The sequence below is a fragment of the Eumetopias jubatus genome, unplaced genomic scaffold, assembly GCF_037043125.1.
Source record: "Eumetopias jubatus isolate StellerSeaLion01/CBP00866 unplaced genomic scaffold, mEumJub1_p1.0 scaffold_8, whole genome shotgun sequence".
NCBI classification, from domain to species: Eukaryota; Metazoa; Chordata; class Mammalia; order Carnivora; family Otariidae; genus Eumetopias; species Eumetopias jubatus.
The window spans coordinates 140,873,842-140,898,164 of record NW_028274814.1 but is presented as its reverse complement, the minus strand read 5'-3'; the positions used below and the strand labels follow the sequence as shown (position 1 = coordinate 140,898,164).

At 57.7% G+C, this 24,323-nt stretch overlaps 2 long non-coding RNA genes across 2 annotated transcripts; both read right to left on the bottom strand.

The window, feature by feature from the left end:
- Positions 1-6,200: 6,200 nt before the first annotated feature.
- On the bottom strand, positions 6,201-11,437 carry LOC114218447 (uncharacterized). Its single transcript, XR_003611201.2, has 4 exons — positions 10,948-11,437; positions 9,677-9,842; positions 9,419-9,518; positions 6,201-6,805 (listed from the first exon to the last, which is right to left on the bottom strand). It is a non-coding gene; the product is annotated as an uncharacterized LOC114218447 (long non-coding RNA).
- Positions 11,438-16,998: 5,561 nt separating this feature from the next.
- Positions 16,999-19,235, bottom strand: LOC148163829 (uncharacterized). Its single transcript, XR_015768743.1, has 3 exons — positions 18,876-19,235; positions 18,117-18,195; positions 16,999-17,079 (listed from the first exon to the last, which is right to left on the bottom strand). It is a non-coding gene; the product is annotated as an uncharacterized LOC148163829 (long non-coding RNA).
- Between the last annotated feature and the right edge of the window lie 5,088 nt (positions 19,236-24,323).

Here is a 24,323-nt window from a genome sequence, read left to right as displayed (position 1 = left end):
GCCAATTTCTAGAAAGATGATTGTATCGGTGACTTCCACGACACAGCCCATGGGAGGCAAGTCTGTCTGAGCCGCTGAGGGTGGACATGATGCCCGACACAGCCCCTCCTGCCCTCAGCACCTCCCACGTCATCTGTCCTCGGGCCCCGCCCAGCCTGGAAATGTCTAGAATCCGAGCTCTGCTCCTGCCCGCCCTGAGCCCTGGCCTGGGCTCACTCGGGGTGCGGCCAGGGGGGCTCTCCTGAAGCCCCGGCTTGGAAGTAGTCTGCCCCGTGTCCCCACTCTGCTGGGCTTGTGGGGTCCAGGACACAACTCCAAGTTCTGAACCAGATGACCCAGGGGGAATCAGGCATCTTTCTGGGCTTCCATCCCCTTGTGTCTTTATAAAAATGGTGGTGGCAGGAATATCCACCCTAAAATTCAGAGAAGTAACGTGGGCCCCTGCATGCCGAGGGGATCCCACATGTCCTGGGCTGCAGCACTGGGCGGGAAGTCAGCCTTGGGGGCCTGTTGTGCTGTCTCCTCACTTCTGTGGCATCGATTTATGTCACTAAGAAATGCTGTCCCAGTACATGGTCTCCGGGGATCCCTTTGTTAGTAAATGCAGTACAAACAGGATTAGTTAGCACTAAGCTATTACACCTGAAGACTGTGATTTAAATGGTGTTCGGAGGAGGGAAGGAAAGCCACGCCGCGCCCTCTGTCCCACGTAGGTGCTCCCAGAGCGCCGGGAGGCTGTGTCCCACCCCTGGCCCTACACTCCACAGGAGGCACGGCCCCCAAAGTCTCCCGTCCCTGTGCACTCAGCCCCGAAGCCACCTAAGCGCCCACAGCCGAGGGCGCGTGTGGTCAGTGCATCTGGTGTGTCCACCTCTGTGTCCCTCTCCCAGGGTCACCCAGGCAGCAGCGAGCTCTGGGCCATCCCCTCGATGTCACCGTCCTGAAACGCCCCTCACGGTGAATGAGAGAAATGGGCTTGAGCACTACAATGTGAGGCCGTCGGAGGCCGTGTGGACAGGCAGGAGGGTAGCAGGGACTCTATGGGGGCCCCGCAGCTACCGTGCACGCCCGGCCGGGGGCAGAGGGCGACGTGAAGGGGGGCGCCTTGATTTCCAGTAATCAAGGGCCGAAGACCAGAGACGCTGCACTCCACGGCGGCCAGAGAAGACCTCAGGGCTCTCCAGAGAGCGCTTCCCTGGGTTTCTAGGGGAGGTCTTGGTTCCCTTCCGTGGCCCTTGACCCTGAGTGGTCAGTGCCCTTGACCCTGTGGGTGGCGGGTCTGCACCCCCAGCGCGGCTTTCTCCCCGGGCCACATGTGGCCTTGAGCAAGGCCACCGGGACCCGCTCCAGGGTCTGCCCACCTGCCCTTGGACGCATGCTGAGGGCCTTCGCCAGCAAAGTGGGCTCGGCAGGCGAGCGGGGCCACTCACACGTGCCTGAAGTCCTGGGGCTCCCGCTGGGTGCCTCTCCACCTCAGGAGTCACGCCCTGGAGGGGCCCAGGGCAGCCGTTCTGCAAACCGTGACACTGTGAAGTCACTGAACCCAAGGCTGGTGCCTGAGCCGAGCCGAAGAACGGGGACTCTGTGCCGGGCAGGGGCTCCGGTGGGCAGAGGAGCCAGGCGGGGGTCTCCTCATGTCCCCTAGGGCCGGCCAACAGCCCCCCTGGGGCGAGGCTCTGGAGTCCTGGCCCCGGAGAGGTCACCTGGGGGCAGTACCTGTGTGTACATGTGAGCATGGGCGTGTTCATTTGTGTCTGTGTGTGCACCTGTGTGTGCCCCTGAGGTTTGTCTGTGTGCGTGTCTGTGTGTTCACATGTGTGTGCCGTCCCTTGGTGCCTCCGCTATCTCCAGCCCCCATCCCCCCGCACCTCTGCAGAGGAGAGCAAGGGTCTATGTCCTTGTACTGACAGAAGCTTCCAGGAGAACCCTCCAGAAAGTGTGCACTGCATGCACCCCGACCCGACCGCAGCGCCTGGGCATTGACCCAAGACAGGTGTGAGCCCGCACGGGTGTGTGCGCAGGGCCGGCGCAGCCTGGGTGAGGATGCCCAGCGGTGGCCCGCGGTCCATCTAGGGTGCTTGCGGACGGACGGAGGGACACACGGAGGGCAGGACCCAGGTGAAGACGCTGGGAGAGCAACGGCAGGCTGTCTGGAGGGCCACGAAAGACGCAGTCTCGCAGACCACGTGTGGCAGCCCCTTACGCGTCCCTGTGCTCTTAACAGGGGAGGTAAGTGTAATTAGCACCGAGGCTTTTATTTTTAATATCATCCAGGCACTTTACATGAATTGTCTTCTACCGAAAACTCTTTAAAATGCTTATTTCCCGAGCTGGGACCAGGCCAGATGTTTACTTACCAGTTTGCCTATTTCTGTATTCTTCCTGTTGGTCAGCTTCGGCTTGTTTGTTTTTAAACAGAAGGGCGTCCGCCCCAGCGATGGTTTCCTGGGGGTGGGAGAGAGGCTGGCTGCGTGCTGTCAGCTCTGCATCTGTCCCCTGATGTCCTCCACTTCCAGGAAGCCCCCCCGGGGACCCCTCCCCGGGCGGCCGGGGGCTGGGGGGCAGCGTCAGGTGGGCGGCTTCCCTGGTGCTGGGCGCCCGCCTGCTCCCTGGGAAGACTGGCTCCGGCCGGCCCCAAGGAAGGGAGAAGGATGGAAGCCTCCCGCACGCGTTCTGCGGGTGCCAGTGGGCGGTCCGAAGGGCGTCGACATTCGCATGCACCGTGCCCACAGTACCCACCTGCGGCTCTGGGGGGGGAGGGTTCACAGACTCTGCCAAACAGCCCCCAAGGAGCGCCCGCCACCGGCATCCACGTGATGCCCTTGAGTTGGCAAGCCTAGGGTGCAGGACCCGTGGGACACCCCGAGGGTGGCCACACGCTCCGTCACACAAGCCCGGGCATTTTGCCCGAGCACAGATAGCCTGGGTAACGTGCAGGGGCAGCAGGAGAGGGCAGGGCATGCCCCCTTGCTCCCCCCAGGTGCAGGCCGGCCTGCAGGATGGAGCGCCCCTACTGAGAAGAGCAAATCCACACAGGCTCTCCTCCTGCCCCCAGCGCTCCAGGGTGGCCAGGTAGACCTGCGCTGGACCCAGAGCGAGCAGCCAGCGTGGTGGACCGGGCGCCCACGGCAGTGGCTGCTAGCACTCCACCGCCCTCCAGGCTCCCACTTCCCCTTACACCTGGGGACACGTGGCAGCCCAGCTAGAGGTGACACTTCCTGGACTCTCTTGTGTGGCATGCGACTAAGTTTCGACCCACAGTACCTAAGCAGGAGGAATGTGCCCCCCTCTCATTGCTCTTCTAAGTAGCAGCCAACACTTCCTTTGCCCTGGTCTCTCTTTCAGCTAAGTGTGATGCAGATGTGATGGCAGGAGCTGGGGCAGCCACCTTGGGCCCAGCACTGGCAGCCGTGTGCTGAGATGGTGGGGTCACCACCCCCCTCCCGGCACCAGCACAGTGACAATCCTGTGTCATTCCAGAGTGGACGGCATCGTGACTCATATCGGTCCAGTGAGCATGGGTCAGTGACAAGCTGTCAGCGCTCAGCCTCCGGCTTGGACATTCACAAAGGGTGACATACAGACTGCACCCTGAGCTGGAAATGCCAAACCACTCCTACCACTAAATCCCTATTTGTCCGTCAAGGAAATCTCTGCCTGGCCACACCACCAACACTCCCGCCCTGAGGAAAACCAGCTGCCTCTCCTGTGTGGGTTCCTGCAGCCTGGGGTGGAGCCCTTGCGGTCCAGCCCCGCTTGTGGGCAACAGAAAGACGGAGCATGCACAGGGACACCAGATCTCAGTCGGCTCGGACAGAAGGGCAGTGTCCTTGCGATTACCTTTCATTGGCAAGAACTGGCCACGTGGCGCCGTGCCCTGGAGGTGTGGGGCTTGGGAGTGTGGGAGCACACGGACACTTGGGCGGCCTCGCTCGGCTTTGTGTTTTACTGGGAGACGGTGATCCGCTCTGCTGGAATACGTAAATGTTACCGTGTCTCCCAGGCAGCCGGGTGATGCAGAGAATCATAACAGAAATTGGAGGAAGGACCACAAGCTTGCCCTAAAGAGACAGGCGGTTACGTGTTGTGAGGAAGCCAGACAAGAAGAACGCGACTTCACACAAGCAAGAAGCTTCTTGGGACGCGGGGAAGTCTCTCCTCCCGCAGGTGGACTCACGGCGGGATCTTATAGAACCACTGGGCGCCGGAAATGTGGGCACATGCGGCCATGTGGATTTATAAAAGTCCCTGACTTTGAACAAAAGGGAAAATTATACAGTATTTAGTATCAGATTAATGGTCGTTCCTGTATCTAATTACTAAATGTTGAACACATATTTAAAGGGCTATTTGAAGGACCTGCATGTTCCCCCTCAGTCTGGAATGAACTTGAGCGAGGGGCCCACAGCCCCAGCCCTCCCGGCCGACTCCCGTTCCCCTGGATCCTCCTCAGTGTTCACATCCTGGAACATGCCTCCCAGCACAGAATGCCACCCCCAGGGCATCTCCAGAGCTGCCTCTACAGCCGCCTGTCCCCCCCACGGCTGCTGCCGCTGGGCTCCCCCCCAAGGCTGCTGCCCCTGGCCCCTCCCCCCACGGCTGCTGCCCCTGGCCCCTCCCCCAAGGCTGCTGCCCCTGGCCCCTCCCCCCACGGCTGCTGCCCCTGGCCCCTCCCCCAAGGCTGCTGCCCCTGGCCCCTCCCCCAAGGCTGCTGCCCCTGGCCCCTCCCCCCAGGGCTGCTGCCCCTGGCCCCTCCCCCCACGGCTGCTGCCCCTGGCCCCTCCCCCAAGGCTGCTGCCCCTGGCCCCTCCCCCCACGGCTGCTGCCCCTGGCCCCCCCCCCCCACGGCTGCTGCCCGCCCCCAGGGCCTGCTTTGTTTCTGTACCACGGGCAGCCCCTGTGTTCTCGGGGGCCTGGCCCCACTGAGCAGCACTTCACGGCTGGGGTCAGACGGGCCCACACTTGCCAGATGCCCTGCGCCTTGGGCAGGTCACGTCCCAGCCCTCCCACCGGCACGGGCAATCCCACCGGCTCCTTCCTTCCTAACTCCACAGGCTCGGCTTTGCTCTTTCCAAGTCCCAGCTTGGCGCGGGGACACTGGGCCGGTGCCCGGCTCACAGGGCACGCGGGCGGGTGGGACTGGAGGCACCAAGACCAGGAGCGGGGTGCTGTGAGGACGGAGCTTGCCGGGGCCGCCGCAGAAACAGCCCGGCTGGGCGGCTTTCAGGAACGCCTTCTCTCTCAGTCCAGAGCCAGGGCTCTGAGATCCAGGGGCCGGGTGTCCGCAGGCCTCTTCCTCCGGAGGCTCGAGGAAAGGGTGCTCCGACCGCTCCCCCTCCGGGCGGCTGGGGTCGCGCACAGCTTTCGGCCACGTCTCCGCCCCCCTCTTCGTGCGGCTCCTCCCCCTGCATGACTGAGTCTCAGACTCTCCTGCTCCTCTCTCCTGTGAGGACTCCCCTTATTGCATTTAGAGCCCACCCAGACAACCCAAGATGACAGCATCCCGAAATCCTTAATCACACCCCAAAGACTCAGCTTCCAAAGAGTAGGATGTGGACGTACCTTCTGGGGGCTCCCACCCAGCCTGCTGTACGAGGCGAGGAGCAGCACTTCGAGCGGCCTCCATTTCTAGCCTCTTACTTGTGTGGGCAGGAGACCTGCCCCTTCGTCCCCCTCCCACCTGTGTCCCATCCGCTAAGGTTGCCCCTCGCCCAGGAAGCCTGCCCTGACCACCGGAGCCATTTCTCGTTTCTCCAGACTCCCAGCAGCCGTGCGCACGGGCCCATGTCCAGGCCCGGTGGCCCAGCGCCCCGAGCTCTCCCATCAGGGCCTCCCTCCCAGGCCTCCGCCTCCCCCACCTCGGTCAGAGCCCCCGCCTCAGAGGGTGTCTGGCTCGGAGATTCAGAAAGACGTGCGGCATCAAACGCAAGCCACGCTACATGAAGGCCACGCCGGGCGGACCCAGCGCGGCACCCAGTCTGGAGCAGGAAGCTGAGGCATGGGCCTGGGGGGGGAGAGCCCGCAGATGGGTGCGCTGCAGGGGAGAAGCTGACCAGGGCCCGTGAGCACTCTCTGCTCTGAGAGTTTGATTGAATGGGATCTCTGGTTTAGCCTCACTGGTTATTGTAGTTTTCCCATTATTTTATTGTGCAAATTCCTAGGAGTGTCAGCAGAATCTAGAGGTAAACTGAGCAGCTACTGTGAAGTGTGAAAAATTACCCTCAACTAATACAATCAAACTATTTGCTCATGGGATCACGGCATGGAAATGAGGCTTGGGGCTGGCAATCTGGCAGAGGGCTCCGGTCACCTTCCCGGGCTGCCGCAGCCCAGGCTGGGGGCCACGGTGCTCCCGGCCCCACGGGACGGGCATCTGGGTCATTTGTGTGGGCTCGACAGCACCATTAATTGTACCATTGGCAGCACACCCCCTGGGAGCCCGGCAGGCAGCACGGGGGGTGGAAAATATGTCCATTTTAGGTATTCACTCACCCAGCAAATATGAACGCACCTCCCTCTGTGCCCCTACCCCACCCTGGGCCGCCAGTCCCGGCAGGCTGTAGACAGGAGGCTGCACTTTCCAAGGCGGCATCGGCTATGCTGGGAGGGGATGTTCAGTCCCTGCTGGACCAGCTCCTGTTGTTTTACGTCCCCAGGGTCCGGGTCTCCAGCCAGGATCCACTGAGGAGGGCGGCCATGCTGGTGGCCGGCCACACCGAGACCATCAGAAGATCCAGCTGGGAGCCTGGTTTTCAGGACGCCTCATGTGCCACACAGGTGTTTTCCGGAGGATCAGTGTCTGGACCTGCCATCGTAGAGAGAATCCTAGTGTGGTCACACTCACTCATCGGAACATGTGCCTGAAGGGTGGACAGAAAGGCCTTACACTCAGGGCACCTCTCTGTAGCTTGCTCAGAGACTAGCCAGACATGCAGGCTTTTCTTCAGATCAGTAAGAACTTAAGGAGCGAGTGGTGCGTTAATGGAAGGAAAGAAGGACGAATGGACTGATGGATGGTGAATGGCTAAGGACGGACGGATGGATGGGTAGATGAGTATAGATCTATGAATACAGGCATGGCTGGCTGGCTGGCTGGGCGGATGGATGGCTGGAGTACAGAGGGTGGACGGATGGACGGATGGATGGGTGGACGGATGGATGATGATGGATGATGGATAAACGGACGGAGGGTGGAAGAGGGAAAGTAAATGACAGAAGGAGATTTTGCTGGAGGACTGCACAAAAGCATAAGACAGCACCCCTAACCGGCAGGAACTTAAAAAACAAATCGCTTACTGAAGGAGCATGTGACTCAGCAGCTCGAGGAGACGTATGGAGACCCAGTGACTGATACCTAACTGAGTACGTGCTGTGTCCTGGCCCTGGGCCTGGAACATTCCACAGGAGTGGCCTCATTCCATCTCTGCATGGTCCCTGGCCACAGTTCCCACCACCTCTCCACTTTACAGGTGAGAAACTGGCACTGGCAGGTGCCCAGCTGCCGTCCTGAAGTTGGGCGTCTGGGAGACGACCGGACTGGACCGAACCCAGGTGTGCCTGGCTGCAGACCGGCCCTCTGCCCCACACACATGGGGGACTCAGGGCCCAGTGGGTGCCAGGAAGGACACAGAGAGAAGATGCGGGCCTTCTTCGGTCTCTGCATACATCAGGGTAGGGTGGGGCCGCCCAGAAGGGCCCGGGAAACCACCCACATCCCGTTGACGCCCTCCCTCTCCTCCTGGCACCTCCAAGCTTGCTCTTGGACAGGTCCTGAAGAATGAGGGGAGTTTAGGGCAGAAACTACTCTGACACTACAATGGTGGAAACATGTCATCATGCACTTGTCCAAACCCACAGAATGCACACCCCCCAACCAAACCCTAAAGCAGCTATGCGCTCTGAGTGATAACGACGTGTCAACGCACATCCGTTGGTTGTAACAAACACCCCACTCTGGTGGGGATGTTGACAAAGAGGGAGGAAGTATCGGGGGGGCAGGGGGCGTATAGGAAATCTCTGTGCCTCCTGCTCAAGTTTGCTGTAAACCTGACATTGTTGTAAAAAAATAAAGTCTTAGTGAAGTAGAGGAAGAGGAGGAGAGTCCCGGGCATGGACTCCCCTGCCCCACTCCCTGGGTCCCGAAGGCAGTGAAGAGTAAGCTGTAGGTACGAGCAGGGGGAGAAGCCATAGTGGGGACCCAGCCCAGGGCACGAGGCCGGAGACTGGACAAGCAGTGGGCTCCTGGCCCCCACAGTCAGCCGTAAACCAGCCGGTGCCCAAGACCACCAGCTCCACCCCCAAGCCGAGCTGTTCAAATAAGCCCTTAGCCGTTTGTACAGAAATCCCCATGGGGAGAATGGTGATGTGGTCTGGCTCTGAGTGGTTTCATAATGATTCCATGAATCTCCAAAGCATGTATCTTTAATCTGACATAATTAAATGCTGAGTTATTTGCAAATGAAATGTTTAAAACAAGAACAGCTGTAAGGGTCCCAAGGCCGACACTTGGGAAGTGGGTCTCGCCTGAGCCCCTTCTCCTTGGCCCGACCCTCCCCTGGGACGGCTGCTGTGCTGAACAGGAGCGTGGGCAGGAGGGCCAAGGGCCCCTCTCGGCGGCACGTCCCCCCAAAGCCCGGCCCCCACTTTGGAGGCAGGGGTGGGAGGGACGGGCCAGGCCGGCGGCAGGTGATGCTGCCGCTCCCCCAGCTTTGCTCTGGGCTTTCAGAGGGCGGGAAGCTGAGGGGGCACATCGCAGCCAGATGCTCCGAACACTCCCAGCTGTGACAAAGCCTCACGACAGGAAAAATAAGTGATGGGTTATTTACAACCTGCCTCCTCGCCCCTTCTCGAAGGGGAGTGTCGGGGATGCAGTGCAGAGCTGGAGAGACTGCAAAGTCAGCCCCAGCGCAGAGCTGGAGGTCACATCCCTGCAGGATGCCACAGGGGCCCAGGTCCAGCTGTGTCTCCCCATGACCCAGGGCATCAGTGTAGGGGTGAGTGTGCGTGTGAGAAAGAGAGAGAGGCTTTGTGCAGGTGTGTGTGCAGGTGTGTGGGCGGATGGGCGTGCAGGCGTGTCTGGCCCAGGGAATTGGCCCCAGGTAACCTGATCAAATCCAGGTGACACATTGTTCTAACTGAGTGGTCCAGCAGTCAGCTATGCAGCCCGTGCCAGGCTCTGTGACACAGACCCCAGGAGGTCACTGCCTGGTGAGGCCTCCAGGCCCGTGTACGTGTAACAATGGCACGAGAGCAAAGGTCCCAGGAGAAGGCGTGTGCAGAGTGCCCGGAAACAGACGGGAGGGGGCAGCTAACCCCACCTGGAGTCTCACAGTGTTGGGAAATCGAGAAAGAATGGAGCAGGCGATCTGAGCGTCCCCAGGAAGGAAGGAGGGACTCCAGGTGTACGAAGCCAGCTCACCTGGGAGGCGGCAACGCTGTCGTGTGACTGGGGCGAAGCAGGGCCGTGGGGCCGGCAGCGGGGACACGGCGCTCTCAAGCACGCTGAGCGCCTGCAGAACCTGGAACGGACGTGTAGACGAGGATTTGGCCATTCCCCTCCGGACGTTACACGGCGTGCCCACTGGGGCCCGACCCCACATCTAGCTCTGCAGCTGCCACGAGGCCCCCCTCCGTGTTCACTCAGCTAGGAAACGTGTTCCCGCTGCAACATGCTCACCACCTCCATCTGTGACACGGCGCCGTAAATTCGTTTGTGCTTCACGCATCAGGATGGGACGGCCGTGCGGTAGCTGGGGTACCACAGGCCGCGGGACCCGGATCTGTCCGCTGTGGCTTTGCCCTCCCCTGCAGAGGTGGGAGTCTCCGCTGGGCCCTCTGAGTCCCTGGAGGGGAAGAGCGTGAGGGAATGTGGACGCACATCCTTCATCCACGTTCCCCCAGCAGCACGCAGGGCGGCGCTCACTCGTCCGTGGAAAGAGAGCCTGTGAGCAGAGGAGGAAAGAAAAAGGGTTTTGTCAGCACCTGGGGGGTTGGCAAGGCCCTCCTCGGAGCTGTGTGGGCATCGCTGGGAGGGACAAGGTGGCAAGACCAGCCCATGGAGAAAAGTGTGACGTATGAGTCCTCCTCATCCCCTGCACCAGGAACAACGGACGCAGGGTGGACACACAGACGGCGAGAGAAAGGCCCCCCCCGAACATGTGCAATCGCAAGGGAGTCAGGACATCACCCATCACTGTGGACAACCCGTGTGCAGTGACCGAGCCAGACAGAAACTGCTCACGGTGACACGAGACCGGAAGTAAAGCATCACCCCAAACGTTACTCCTTCCGAAGGAGAATGTGGTGACCTCACAGGAGGGAATCCCCGACGGACAGCACCTGTCTCAGGACCGGGGACCCAACGAGGGCCACAGACCAGATCGCACCTGGCCAGCTGAGACTTGCTTGGGGCACGCTGGAGGCTGGCGGTCCCATTGGGGCGCCACAGGTCGGCTCGTGGTGAGGATCCTGTTCTGGTTACAGACGGGACACTTCTCATGGTGTCCTCATGGGGCGCTCCCTGGGGTCTCTCCTGTAAGGGCCATAACCCCATGCATGGGGCCCCCCAAAGTCACCGCCTCCCAACAGCACCCACGACCACACCTTCACTGTGTGACCAGAGTCGACGCCCACAATGGGACAGAGACGCCACCTGCCTCCCTGTGAGCACGGGGAAGGGACACAGCGAGTTCCGTGGCTCCTGGCCACAAAGGGGCCACTGGAAACCCCCACAGAAATGTGGCACAAACCGCAGGACGTCCTGCAGCACAGCCGGCATGCAGCCATGGCGGAAGCCAGTGGAAGGCGACCGTGGACTCTGGGTGCTGAGACAGGACCGGCTGGGCGGCAAAGGTCCTCGAGGTCACATGAGAAAACATGCTTCTTAGGACATATGGCCAACGCATCTGAGGCAAAAAGTTCTGAAAAGTCCATGGTTCTGAAATTTACCTTTTAAAAACATAGCTGTTCCTGAGGCAGAGTTGACACAGGATGCAGCAAATGTCAGTGCTTCAAGGCCCGTGTGCCACATGCTCATGCGCCTTGTGTGCTCCTGCAGCTGCTCGCTGAGTTTGGTGTGTTTCCAGTACAGAAAATGAAAATAAGGTGATGGTGATTATTTACCAGAAACACCAATGGTGGGAGAGTTCGGGTGCATGTGCCCATCAGACAGACCACAGTTCCCGGGTGAATCCAGAGCAGCTGTGCCGGTGCGGGGCACACACGGGGAGGGGCACACGGACAGGTGTGCACACGGGCAGGTGCACACGGGGAAGGGTACATGGGGAGGGGCACATGGACAGGTGTGCACACAGGCAGGTGCACACGGGGAGGGGTACACAGGGAGGGGCATACGGACAGGTGTGCACACGGGCAGGTGCACACGGGGAAGGGTACATGGGGAGGGGCACATGGACAGGTGTGCACACGGGCAGGTACACACGGGGAGGGGTACACGGGGAGGAGTACACAGGGAGGGGTGCACGGACAGGTGTGCACACGGGCAGGGAGCACACGGGGAGGGGCACACAGGTAGATGCACAGGGATAGGTGAGCACATGGGCGGTGAGCATATGGGGCAGGTGCACAAGGGCAGGGCACACACAGGCAGGCGCACAAGGGCAGGTGAGCACAAAGGCTGGCTCACATGGGCAGGGCTCGGGCATGGGGCTTGATGACCTGGACACGAGAACAGACTCTTGCAGCCCCAGAACATGGGGTTGACCCACAGGATCCGAGGCCAATTAGCAATGCTGCAGATTTTATCTTGTCTTTCTCAGTGATTGATACAACTAGTAGGAAGAAAATTAGCAAATATCCAGAATATTCAAATCATCCAATTAAGGAGCTCACAGTAGAAGACGTAGAGACGATTTTACACTAAGAGGTGCAGAATACAAATCCGTTTGGACACCAGGAGCAGCAGGTGCTCGGAAATTAACCATGCACCAGACAGACTACGAAGAATCCCCCAAGTTCCAAAGGACAGGTATCACCAGCCTGTCCTTCTGGCCAAAGTCTAATGGAATTAGAATCTATTAAGAGTATCCTGAAAACTCTCATTGGAACCTAAATTACATGCAACTCAGCATAATTTGGGATAAAAATAAAATCACATGAAATTATGAAGTACTTAAAATGAAAATGAAAATATTACATTGATTTGTGGGGCACAGCTGAAGTGCTAGGAGGAATTTATGAAATAAAATATATTTAGCGTCAAAAAAATGAAGCTAGGTTTTCAAGTCAGGAAGTTAGAAAATAAACAAAGCAAATACCCGCCACCCGCCATCCCACAAAGAAGGGGGATCATAAAGTTCAGAAAGCAACGAAATTGAGGATAACACATGAAAAAACCAAAGGCCTGAAAATATTCACAAGATTGTAAACTTTGGCCAAGACCAGGGGAGAAGAAAGCAGAGATGATGATAATATAATTCGAAATAAAAGAGGGCGGTAAAAACAGGCTCAAGAGAAAAAAAAATTCTATTTTCCCAGATGGCACGGTGTTAATGAATTGGAAAACCGAGAAGAAATACATTTTTTTGAAAATCTTGAAAATGCAAACTTGGGCCAAGGAGGGAGCTGACTGGATGAGAACGGGGAGGGGGGCAGGGGCTGCAGGCCTGGGGGGTCGCCGGCGCCGGCCGCCACCACCAGCCGACAGATTCGCTGGCACACCTGGTACTGCCTGGTTCCCAAACCCGACGGCTGCCTTGTGAGGTAACTCAATTTTAGGTGGATGTTATTTATCACCATAGATGCACAATAATGTGTTATAGACTCAAGTGCATGTTGGAAAGTTATTCAATGTGATTGATTACGATTTTTCCTTGAATGCAAGCACATTTCAAGACTAGGATATCCATCCATGAGATGCCCTGATTCAATGAACTAAAAGTTAAAACTACATGATTCCCCAAAGAGATGTAAAAAAAAACTGTTTAGAATAAAAATAACAATCTGTTCAGTTAAAAAATAGAACGATCAGAAGGTTAAAGAGAATGTTCTTGGTTAAGACTACGCAATAAAATCCTACAATGAATGTCATACTTCATAGAAACTTCACATAGATCTCCAGCAAGGTCAGACCAAAGACAAGTTCGCTCATTAGACCTTTGTCATCCCTGATTTTTAACGTGGCACTGGGAAATCTGGCCGTGGACACATACGGGTGTGAAATAAAATGGTTATTATCCCCATAGAAATCCCAGCAGAACAGAGATAAAACTAAAGTACCAATACAGGAATCCAGCAAGTTCATCAAATGCGAGGTCAACCCAACAGTCAGCTATGCTAGCCACACCCAGCTCAGTATTAATGCAAAATAGAAATATAATTCACCAAAACAACAAAAAGTTTGGATAAAGTAGTTTAACAAAGACTTTGTTGGTCCAAAAAGAATGCACAAGATCTTTATGAAGATTGTTTTTTTAAGTTTTACCGAAGGGTATAAAATAGATTCAACACAGTCCTGCTCAAAATTTCATCAGGATGATGTGGGGAATTTGATGAAATCACTCAAAAGCCTGCATGAAATCTACACAAATAGCTGAGTCAGTTCTAATAAAAGAGCTGCCAACACAGGTGAATCACCTAACAGGTGTCATGACACGTGACAGTCATGCAGATGATCACAGTGACAAGCACAGAGTGGCTGTGGGGATGGGGCAGGGGCGCTCCGCGGGGAGGGAGACCCAGACAGGGATGGGTGGGGGAGCTCCCCACCTCCTCACACACCCACCAGCTGGCTAACATGGGTCCGGGGGCAGAGTAGCAAACAGGACACTCCCCCGTGCTGATGAGGAAGAAAAAACATTATCCCTCAAGAAGCTAACGTCCCAGTGACCCTGGGACTCAGCAATCCCACACTAGAAATAGTTCAGTGGAAACACTCGCACGCATCCACCAAAACACACGCGGGAATGCTCAGCAGCACCGTCACCATCGCCGAAAACTGGAAAGCATGCCGATGCCCACCGTCAGCGTGGGGGAAGGGACTGTGCTCTGACCTCCCAGTGGGATCGCCTGCGGCCAGGACGATGGGGACCCACAGGGGCTGAGTCACTCAGACATAAGAATTAGTGGGGGTGGGAAACAGCTCTCTGCCTGGAGAAAAATGAAGCCAAACTCCCACTGCCTACATCACTCAGGTTAAATCCAGGGAGATTAAAGTGTAAGCATATGAGGAAAGACAAGGAAGCTGAGAGAGGGAAATACAGAAGAATATGTGTGTGAGGAAGGGTTGGGAACTCTGCTTTACTTAAAGGTCTTAGAAGCACAAGCAAATTATGAATTTGAGTACATCAGAGTTAACCATTTGGGGGTGTCCTGGTTTCAGAGAACACAGAGTAGGCACACTGCAGCCAGAGGTGTACCCTGGACAGACATGCGGAGCGGGTGCCCGAGCACCGGAAGGGCACGTGATAGCAGGTGCCCTGGGCACAGGCCAGAACGTGAAGGACCACCGGTCCAGGGTGGGGAGGTCTCGTCCAGCCTGGACTCAAAGGCAGCTCACACCACAAAAGTGAGCCCCTGGAGCAGACGGAATTTGCTTCGAGAGAAGTCCCTCCTTAAGCCCAAGGAGAGGAGACGGGCACCCCGTGGCTCAGGGAGAGGAGGAGATGGTCGCTTGTTCCTGGTTCCTCTCTTCCGTGTCCTTCCCCGGCCTCTGGTAACAGCACCGTGGTGGCAGCCGCCGTGGCCCCTGGATGCCCGTGGCAGGCAGACACCGAGCCTCTGAGGGAGGGAGGCTTTTCTCCGAGTGGACGGCTCTGATCCCAAGAGCACCCCCACAAGAGTCCTGAGATGCAGGGGTGGATGGGGCGGCTGCAAGAAGCTGGTGCTGCTGCCTGGGGTCAGCCCCCAGGGCACTGCCCCCTCGACCCCAGCCCACCCTTCTGTGCGGGAACCCACCATGAGAATATCCTTCTTTAAAGTAAAAAGCCACATCGGGACAAAGACAAATACCACTCCTAGCCCCGGGGCTCTTTCATGTGCCCCGGCGAGAAGCGGGCAGGCCCGGGGCATGTGGGCTCCCTCCTGCTGCAGGAGGAAGGCTTGCCCACAGCCACACACGGAGTGTGGTATAAATGCGCTCCAGCCTCATCATTTAGGGGGCACAGCGCTATGATGGAAATTTTGCCTGAAATTATGGATCAGGTGTAATAGGTGACCCTCTCAGATATTAGAAACAGTTAAGCAATCTGTTTTTCCATCTCAAACACAGATTCATTTTAGATGCATACCTGCATGGGAAAATGACTTCCCACAAAGGAGTATTTTCATTATGTCCGCTGAATGGCTTCCGGATGTGCATTTTGGAAGATAATTCAAAACACACAGGCAACCAGGCTGAAAGGGGCGTGTGATGCCAGGAGCCGCTGGGCCGAGGAGCCGACCTTCAGCGTCTGCCTCACAGTCGCCACCGCCAGGCGTCCCAACCCCTCCGTGCACCCCGGGCCCTGCATCCCCCCAGGCCCAGCCTCGCGCCCAGTGGGTCTGATTATTTTCCCTCCCCCAACTCCAGGGTGACTGGCCCCGTGGCCTGTCCCCCACGCCGCCGTCAGCCCTGAGGGGTTATGACCGCGGTGTGTTGGTACCGTATGTTACTGAGTGAACTGGAGAATGGGGAGAAACCCAGCAGGAGACAGGGCTCCCATCCCAGAGGCGCTTAGCGGGAGTGGAGGGGTGCACAGGTGCACACAGCCAGTCTTGAAGAAGTGCAGGAATGCTCGAGGCGGGAACACTGAGCGGGCACTGGGTGGGGAAAGGAAGGAGGAGGGTCTCCTGGCAGGGTGAGCGGGCAGAAGGAAGCAAAGCACCACGAGGAGATGGCACGGGGCCTTTTGCAGCATAACGGGCAGGAAACGTAAAAGATGGGAACGCTATACAGACACGGTATCATTTAGAGTGCAGTTTGATTATATATCGGGAGGGAGGGGAAAAGGAGCGAGGGCCCATACCCTGTGCAAGGTTACTTTCCTCTTATGTGTACGCGACAGGTGGTCCCGGGCAGGTCTCAGTGGATGTGGCATCATCAGGGGCTCCGGCCTCTTCTGTCCGACTGCTCTTGGATCCTTAACCCTATTTGCCTCAGGGTCCATCGCAGTGGCTTCTGCTCCAGCCCTCATATCGGCTTTCCTGGAGGAAGAGGACTTCCCAGAATCCCACAGGACGCTCTGCCGGCCTTTCGTTGGCCAGAACCTGGTCAGCCGGCCGCACCCGACTGCAAGGTAGTCTGGGAAGTGTAGTCCTTCCAAGGAGCCCGTGCCTAGCCTACAGGGAGTCCTGGCTCTCCAAGAATGGGAAGGACGGGGCGGGGAAGCCCAGCAGCAGCCCCTCCGCATAGGCCTGATCTCGGTGGGCGCACAGGCCTGGCTGAGGAGGCAGGCCAACTTTGCGTTTACTCGGAGTGGGTGGCAGAGGCCTCCGAGCACAGTGCTCAGGTGACCGGCTCTGGCTCTCACGCAGGAGCCACGATGGTCTGGGGCCGCGAACGTGCGGGGAACCACACAGACGTGGAGACCCATAGGCGGCCGAATGCTGCGCTATTCCCAGCAAGTACAAAAACTAAGCCCCCTCCCAGTGCGCTCCCTCTGTGCCTCCTAACCAGTGAGTGAAACCACAGCCCCCCGGGGGTTCGGGACAGACGCCTGCCTGGCCAGCTCCTGCCCGCCCTCCGGCATCCCCACGCCCGCGAGTCCTGACGGCAGGGAGGACCATGGCCGCCCCTGACTGGGCCTCGCCACCCTGGGAGCGCACACGTGATCCATGTGTGTCCGGAGTCATGTGGCCGCCCATGGTCAGAGTGCAGGACAGCCCTGTCACCCCAGGGACCTCCCGCGGGCCACCCCATCGTGGCCTTAGCCGTACCTGAGACAGGTGGCCAGGTAAAACTTAGCGGACCCAAGCACTTTGAATCAATAGTCAACCATAAATAAATTTCACTGTAAGTATGCCCCCAATACCGTTCGGGACATACTTATGCTAAAATAAATCATTCACTGTTGGGGTGCCTGGCTGGCTCGGTCAGAGGAGCATCCAACTCTTGATCTCAGGGTCGTGAGTTTGAGTCCCATGCTGCGGGTGAAGAGTACTTAAAATAAGTAAGTAAGTAAATAAATAAAACACAAATTAAAAAAAATTCACCATCTGAAATCCAGATTTCCCCGGGCCCCTCTGTATTTTTCTCTGCTGACTCTAGCACACTTGTTCTCCAGACAAACAGAAAGACTCAGGAGTACAGGAGTTACCTCCCGTGATCACAGAGGCTCAGAGTCCCCAGATCTCTGCCACCCGCCTGCTTGGGGCCCAGGAGGACTGGGCCGTCGCCCCATCCATGTCCTGGGGCTCACAGCCGGGCAGGTGGAGATGAGCGATGGCCCAGCAAGGCAGGGAGGCAGAGGGCAGGGGCAGCGTCCTCCTTCCCGTAACCTCTGTGCCCCAGGGGCCCACCCGTGGGGAAGCCTCTGCTGTGCTCAGTCCACCAGCTGAAATGCTCAGCTCTTCCTGAAACACCCTCACGGACACCCAGCTCTCGGGCCTCCTGTAGCCCCATCACGTTGACACAAAAGGAGCCGTCACAGAGTCTTTCTGAAAACTATCTTTGAGCTCTCCTGCGCCATGTTTATCCTGGAAAAAGGAGAGGGTCCAATTTCCAGGAGAAACCCACTGACGATCAACCCCACAAACCCAGGGGTCAGTAGGCACGCGCCCAACTAGAGATCAAGCCGTGTCTGAGATCTTCCAGAAGGGACCCTCAGGGGGTGGCATCTGAACCCCCCCATTGGCAGTGGGCCAGCCGTGGGCTAAAAACACCTCCCTCGGCTTCTCTCCAGCTCTGGGACTGATGAACCCCCAGCCCCGGCCGCCCCGCGCCAGCTACAGGCAGAACCGCCCTGGTCCCTGACAGCCAGGACTGGGTGGACACCGGCCTCAGGGCCTGCCTGCCAAGCGCAAGGCTGTCCCTCCCGTGCATCGTCCCAGAGCATGACACACAGTTCCCTCTGCTGCTGTGAGGCGGTCACCAGAAATGCAGCTCTGACAGCGTGTGGACGGGGCACAGACTGCATGGTCCTGCACTTGGAAACTGGAGCAGAGCATGGAAATTCCCTCACCTGTTTGTACAGACCAAACGGCCAACTGCATGGCCACCCGTCTGCGGCGCCAGAAGCTGAGGTTCTGTTTGTTTTAGACCTTGAGGTGTTAAAAGGAATAAAGAGGTCGTGTGGGGAACCTGCACGACGGGAGCCTGGCCACCGCAGAGGAGCTGGTCTCCTGTGCTCCCGAGCAGGTAAGGTAACGCCTGCTCGCTTCAGGAGCCGAGCACGGAGACACACGGCGCGGCCCTCCTCTGATGCATCCGCATGCCCGACACCCTGCCTCTCTTCTTGGCCGCTCCGGACCTGACGGGCTCCAGCCCTCCCCTCTCCCCACCGGGCAGCGTCCACGTCCACTTCCGCCACACGCTCTGCCCTTGCAAAGACTTTGCACGTGGATCCCGCTTCCTGGAAGGATGTGTCCCCCCAGATCTGTTTTGTGAACTCCTACTCAACCCTCAAGACCCACCACGTGAAGGTCGTTAATTATCCAGGGTCTGGCTGGTCCCTCCCTCCTGACTGTGCTGCCGCCCTATCCTACAGCATCCCTTTACTGGAATGGGAGCTGTCCAAGGGTGGGACCTGCTCATTGGGGTCTATATCCTCAGTGTTTGGCACAGAGCAGGAATGGTCTGGTGTTAGCTGAATTAGTAAATTATCTCCTTATGTTCAGGCCTTCCCACGATGCCCAGAAGGCCAGACTCCGATGGCATGGGACAGACTGAAGTCAAAGTTTTACTTGAGTCAGTTAGCACGGTTTTTGGCGAGTGCACCCACCTCCCTGGATCTCTCCCCAGCTCTGCCCCCTCACTCTGTCCCCTCCTTCCTTCCTGCAGGGTGTCTTCTTTCCAGAAGGCGTTTCATGCATCGCAGAGCCGGGTGAGGGGCAGAGTGAGGACACCTGGACAAGCTGAGGCCACCTGGGGGAGCGGCGGGTCTCTGGGTCTCTTCCGAATGGAGTCAGATGTCTCCCCGAGGACTACCACTGGCTCGTCCCAGGAACCAAGCCTGGAGCTGGCGGTTAGTGTGGCGGCTCTGCTATCTTCGGAGACACCCAAGACAGCATCCCGGCCCCAGGCACCCTGACCCAACCTCTGGCTACTGGGCGCCTGAAGCGAGGAGGGTCCAGGTGGAGATGTGCGCTCGAGGCATAAAATGCACATCGGATTTCAAAACTTACTATGAGAGAAAAGTGTGGAACATCTCATTAATCATTTTTAAAATTGGTTACACATTACAGTCACAATAACTGGATAATTGGAGTTGGAATGATAATAACCGGATAATTGAATTAAATAAAATAAATGACTAAAATATAAATATTTCACCTGTTTGTTTTCCCTCATGCAGCATGAGCTGCAGAAACCCTGAGATGACGCAGTCGGCAAGCACGGTGTTCCCATGGGGCGGTGCCGGCCGGCACAGGTCGCACCCATGTCCCCGTGTTTCCCCGCGCGCCTGGGCCCCCATCCCAGCCGCGAGCTGGGGTCTCCCCACTGCCACCGCTGCACTGCGTGTAGGGCCTCGTGGCTGCCCGTCGGTGCATCTCTGGGAACGCAGTTCTGTGTGCGCGAGGAGAGTAGACCAGGCAGAGGCGGGAAGTTAATGCTGAACCCGGCCAGCGCTGATTCCCCACTGCTCTAACCTTGGTTGGCCCCCAGCTCACACGTGGCTCCCGGGTCCCACCGCAGGAAGGACTGGGGTCTGTGCACCAGCTTCTGATGCCCAGCCCAGAAACGACCACGCCCGGGCCCCGACAAGCCCACTGGCCAGAAGGTGCCGCGAGGCTTAACGGCACAGGGGCTGGGGCCGGTGGAGGGCTCTGGGAGGCTCTGGGAGCAGGAAATGCCCCTGAAGCCCGACCTACTGGGTTTGGGGCTGGTTCCAGGAACTACCAGCTGCTGTCTGGGACCCCACTTCCTGGGGTCCTAATGTGACTCCTCGTGGAGCTGGGTGTGTGCGCCGTGGGCGGCACGCACAGCCTCGGGCACCCTGACAGTCTCGGAGCTCAGGCCACACTCAGCTGAACTTCTGCCCCACGAGCTGTTGCCCATGCCACTGAGGCTCGGACCATCCCCGCTGCCGTCCCCCCGGGGCAGCTCTGGACAAGGGGCCGGGGGAAGCTTGGCCAAGCTCTGGCACCGACAGCGGCCGTTGGAAGGGGCCGTGTTGGGGAAACGGAGGCAGACACACAGCTTGGTTCTCCCCGCCACCAATGACTCGGAAATGGAGTCCCCAGTGTCCAAGTGCGATCCCATCCTGATCCCGTGGACGGCCACGGGGAAGCGGGGTGTCGTTTGGAGACCCTCTCAGAAATATCCCCGCTGATGCTGGGTCTGTGGAATCACCTCCGAAATTAGGGAAAAACAGAGAAAGCAGATTCATGCTTTACGGAAATGTTTACAGACAGAAAACTAAGAAACTATTAATTTGAAAACAAATTAATTAAGTAAAGAAGCTCAAAATAATGCCATCTTTTCCCCGAACTGTCATAGATGAGGAGCTAATGTGTTATTTTAAAGAATGCCTCTCCGATGACACTGTAAATTCCATTTTTATTCTAGCGATTAAACCAGAGTGATTTATGGTCTTTTGAAGGCACTTCCCCGTATCTTAAAACATGGACAGAATGCATCAAAAGGACCCATTTACTGCCACTATTTCAGACCGATTACATTCTATTATATTATTTCGTGATTTATAACTTTGTTTTTCTTGAGATTCTAATCTTAATGTTGTTGACCTATTTGTAAAGCAGAACGCCATATCTTCCTCTGGTGAAAGAGAACCGTTACCTCTTCCCTTCCGTGACTCCCGGTCGCCCCTGCCCTGACACGGGCTATGCCCCTGCGGGGCCGGGCGCACCCCTGCCTGCACGCCTGGGAGAGAAGTCTGTCGCGTCGATGCTGGAGGGGAGGGCTTTACAGACCCCAAAACCCACCCTGAGCGGGGATGAGACGGGTACAAGATGAGATTAAGCCAGATCCTATAAACGTTACCCAACGGCTGCTTCTTTGAAGAAGAGACACAGCCGCTGAAGTCACCCACGCTGATCACTGGGTTCTGTCACTGAGCGATCGACACACAGGTGCACAGCAGACTGGGGTAAGCGGAGGAGGGGCAGGTGTGTGTGGGGAGAGGGGGAGAATGGCCCGTGGTTCTGATCCTGTACAGTTCAGAGCTTCCGTGAGCCACAGATGCACACGCCCCGGGGTCAGACACACCCAGACACACACACACACAGGACAGACAGTCGTTTTCGGGAAAGCAGTCCAAGTCCGTGACCCAGAACCGGAGCAGGTGCTAGTCCAGCTTCCCTACAAGGCGGGGTGAGGTCGGATGAGCCCGCAGGACCCGAGGCTCCTCTGCCCACAGGGGGCCTCCCCGAGGCCTCCGGGACCCGGGCAGTTACAGAAACCTCTGTGTGGCCAGCCTGACTTGGGGTGTCTCTGCCCTAATCCCCGGCCATCTCTTCTGGATTCCAGGATGACCAGAACCGGCCTGTCACGCAACCCTTGGCCCAACCCATGAGCATCTCCAGCTGCTTCCAGAGAGCGCCGGTGTCCCTGCTGTCCTCCGTGCAGAGAAATGTCCTGGACTCTCTCTCCAGGAAGAGCTCAGGCACCTGCCCTGGGGTCTCAGCCCTGAGGGGTCCACGCCCAAATTCCTGCCAAGGACCTGGCGGGGGTAACTGATGGGGAGCGAAGACAGTGCCTGCCTGCTCACCATTCTCCCCCCTCCAGAAGCTCCTCATCTTGCTCACATGCACCAGTCACCTTTCCAGGAAGCTCCGAATCAGGGAGCCTCAGATTCGTCCAGAACCAGGCTCCACCCCACAGCCTCGTTGGTCCCAGGACAAGAGACGAGGGGTGTCCACGCAGCTATGAAACACCATCTGCTTATTCTCTTAGGCAGTTCCGGTTATTTTATTTCTGTGAAAATGATGTACACGCATTGAATGTTTTTTAATATGGAAAGCAAAATATCCTCCCAAATCCCATCAGCTGGAAAGAGCCTGGCATCAAAGGAGGGAAGCAACCTGCAGACAGCCACAGGGGAGGGGGCAGGAAGCCGAGGGGCATCCTCCACTCACCTTCCCCCTGCCTCCCAGGCTGCCCTCGGGTCTCGGAAATGCTGTGTAGTCTTCATTCCACACTTAACCGTGTCTCAATAATGCACGTTGCAGTCACACCGGCGTTTTTACCAAACCCTTTTCCTGCACCGGCCGGTGGCGTTTGCTTGCCCAACACGCCCTAGGCTGGATGATGGATCTCATGCTTTTCCCAGAGAGGCTTACCATTTCCCAAATTTTCTTGTAGAGAATTTTATTCCTCTTGAATATATGGATTTTTTTTTAAATCTATTTGCCTTCATATATGAAAGAAACTGGCTGGCTTTAAAATTGTGGAGCCCCCTTCCCAGTGGTGCTGTCCACACCACCCCACGAGACGTGGCAGGAACCACTGATGCTCTCCTCTCGCCGTCCCCGCAGTGGCACCTGGCTCCATCCCCCACACAGGAGGCCTGGGACGTGGCCAGCCCCACGGCCAGTGCGACCCGGAGTCTGAGCGCATGATGGCCAAGCCCATCCGTCCCTCACCGAGTCTTCAGCATCCACTCGCTACATCACGTCATCACAAAGCCTAACGCAGGACAAAGGGGCTGCCACGAATCTTACAAGGTCTGCACCTGCTTTGCAGGAAATGACGTCATCCGGGAAACTTCATCCCCCGTCCCCCCAAACCCTGAGATGTGTGTCCCTGTGGGCTTGTGGGGAATGATGCGGCGGGAAGAATGGAAGGTCCGTGTGTCTCTCTTTAGCTCTTCCTTGCGTCTCCCCTGGACGACGGCGATCTCCGGGTGGCCGGGGCCCAGTAAGGCCACCAGGGGCGCTCCTTCCTGACGTGGGCGCCGGCTCTCCCTTCCAGGGAAGGCTTCTCTTCTGTGACATCTTTGAGGATGTCCTCTGTTCCCCAGTGTGTCATGCTGGTTCTTCGGGGGTCCCCCTCGCGTTCCCGGGACCCCCATGTCCCGTGTCGCCGTGTTCTCTTACTTCCCAGCCTCTCTGTGCCTCTTCACTGGCCCTGAGCCCAACTCAATCACTCCTTGTGGCAACAGCCTAATTTTCATGCAAATTCCTCCTTCTTGGTGCTATTTTAAATGAATCTCCAGTTTGGGGACTGTAGCCCTTCTTTCTTAGCTTGTCCCCAGAGCCCGGAACATTTGCACCTGCTCGTGGTTTTGCGGTGCCCTCACGCTGAGCCGTGGTCTCGTGGGAACCGCGCTCTCCCTGAGCCTCTGACGCACTCGCAGAGCGCCTTCTCTCTTAGGCTAGATTTTCTTCCAGTTTTGCTCCTTTGATGCTCGTTGTTTATTTCCTGTCTCTTCTTGCCGTGCATTCCCCCCTACCCTTTGCCAACACGTTTGCTGGGTCCCCAGACTGTCCACGAGACCGTCCTGAGCGCTCAGGCCTCCCTGGTGCCCACTTGGCTCCGACGCGGCGGGGGTGGCTCCTTGCGCTCTCCGTGTGCCCAAGGAGTGCTCGGGTCACCTCCGCCTCTGGCTGGGCAGTTGGGCACCTGCGGCTCGCCGCTGAGCCTGGTTTGTCCGACGGGGTCGAGCGGGGGGGCACGTGGACAGTGGCCCCAGGTGGGCACATGCATTTCCGTGGGGAACCCAGACTCTGACTTCTGTCTAGAGGTTTCTAAATACCCAGCCAGTATTTACCTTATCTAAGTGGACCCTCCTTCCTTCAGCCTCGGGACCTGGGACGTGGCGAGCACTTGGTGCTCCTTCTGCCTCCACCGAGATCCGACCGTGCCGGCAAGGACTCCTGCTCTTGAAAACCCTGTCTCCACTTTCCCCAGGCTGCCCACTGGGCTCCTGGTCACCTCCCCCCGCCCCCCGTGTCTGGGAACATCCTTCTTCACCTGGGACACCTTCTGCTGGACGGGCAGGAAGGAAAGGCACCCAGACACACAGCTGGGTCTGTTTTCGGGGGCAGCGGTTTTCAAAATTCATACGGTGACGTTGTGTGCTCTTTCTTCCTGGTGCAATTGCTAGATGTTTTTAATATACGATCACATTCAACACTTCACCGCTTTTGTTCTCCTGGCCGTGATCCCCTGCCTCTCTCGAACCCGTGACTCATCTTCCTGGGAAATCCAACGCAGCAAAGGTGGCCGGTGCATCTGCTAACACACCCTTGGGGATCTTTGCCCCCCA